Source organism: Sinocyclocheilus rhinocerous, unplaced genomic scaffold (genome assembly GCF_001515625.1).
Source record: "Sinocyclocheilus rhinocerous isolate Xijiao unplaced genomic scaffold, SAMN03320098_v1.1 scaffold365, whole genome shotgun sequence".
Lineage (NCBI taxonomy): Eukaryota > Metazoa > Chordata > Actinopteri > Cypriniformes > Cyprinidae > Sinocyclocheilus > Sinocyclocheilus rhinocerous.
The window spans coordinates 895,903-897,894 of NW_015659915.1; positions in this window are offsets into that span (position 1 = coordinate 895,903).

The following is a 1,992-nucleotide window of genomic DNA, read 5'->3' on the forward strand; positions in this document are numbered from 1 at the left end:
TGTGTGTTTGTGTGTGTGTGCGTGTGTGCGTGCGTGTGTGTGTGAGGAACGGGGGGTGGGACACTCAAGAAATGAGGATGTCTACTTCATGGGACCTGACAGGAAATCTATACACTGCAATGTTTATCATTCAGTCATTATCTCGCCGCCAAATGGAAGGACAATAATCCAATCATTTAGGCCGGCTTTACCTGAGGCTCTTTCGCAGGTTTTTTAAACAGTAACGTGTCTAATGTGGCAATGATAGAGAGAAGAGTCCATGAGTGTCACTGCATACATAAAATCAACTCTGTGATACAGCAGCTGCTCAACTGAAGCCAAGCGCTCATCATTTATGGCTCATGCTATGAAAATGAAACGGGTGCCTTTTCCAGTTCAAAAAGGCGATTAAACTAGATTCCAGTAAGATTTCAGACATTCTATCGTGTGGATAAAATGTGTTTGCGCGCTAATAAAGAGCAATTTACCATCACAGGATAAATAAATAGATTTTAACTATCATTCCAGAAAGTAACAGGGTTGCCTGTTTGTTAATTTTCGCGCCTTTTTGCCATTACTACACTGTAAAATAAATATAAAATAAAATAAAGGATTGTAATTTTAACAGTAAAAATGCTACAGTAAAAACCTGTTAAATGGTTAACAGTAAGTTATTATACAATATTCAGGAAAAAACTATAATAGATCAAACCTTACATTACCATAAGTTTACAGTAAATTACTGTTAAATACACAATCTTTGGAAGTAAAAATAGTATATATTTTTTTAATAATAATATTTACAAGTCGTTCTGTAAATATGTTTACATTATTACTGTGTTATTATAGGATCATTCTGGCGACCACAGCTGGCAGTTTTTTTTTCTGTAAAAACTACTTTTTTTTTTCTGTGACAACCTTATGCTCAAGGTCATGACACTACAAGCATTTTAACTAGAAATGTAATGCTGTTTAATCTGCAAATACACAGTTTTCAATAATCATTTGACATCATAGCAACAGGGTTGACTGTTGATAGCTTATAGTCAGCTAGTAATAACCTAACATTCTAAATAACTCATATACACTACCATACAAAAATTCCATTAAGGAAGAATTTATTAAGAAATTATTACTTTTATTCAGCAAAGCATTACATTGATGGCAGTAAAGATGTTTATAATGTTTTCTATTTCAAATAACTGCAGATCTTTTGAACTTTCTATTTATCTGTGAATCCTTGTAAAATAAAATGTCTCATGGTTTCCACAATAATATTGGGCAGCACAAATGTATAGTTCAGTCATGAAACTCTGGATGGTGCAGGCTGATGGGGTGTTAACGTAACTGATGAAATTCAGAGAGTTAAACGACTTGGCACAAGCTGATTGGTTCATGCTGCATATGCAGCCAATGAGCTTACTGCCTTGCATTTATATGGCTGGCTAGCATTCACTTGAGATTCCTGCAGTGCGCTTTCAGAGTTTCTCTGAAACCCTCCACCTTCCCCAGCTCCACCTGTATAGATCTGCTACGGGTTATTTTATATGCTATTTGTGCAGCAGCAGCAGCATGTCTTAAATACTGCATGTGTTAAATACTCACAGCACCGTATCGCCGTATGCATTGGCAGCAGCAATAATCTACAACTACAGCAATAACCAGCAGCAGCAGCAATTCAAATACATTACAGTTTAACAGATTATTCATATTCATATAGAAAACAGCTGTTTTACATTGAAATAATATTTCACTGTTTTTACTGTATTTATGATAAATAAAAGCAGCCTTGGTGAGCAGAAGAGACTTCTTATAGACCACAAACATTTGACATTTTTGCAGGTGTCATGTCACCCATTGCTTATTTAGTTTGTTTTGGCTGCTTCCGTATTTAGTTTCTGACTTCATGTAAGAGAGTAATAATGATCTCACTCAGACTTTAGCATGAACACATGAAGGCCTACCGACTACTTTCTGTTTTTTTTTTGTTTTTTTACTTGTCGTTTTCTGTAA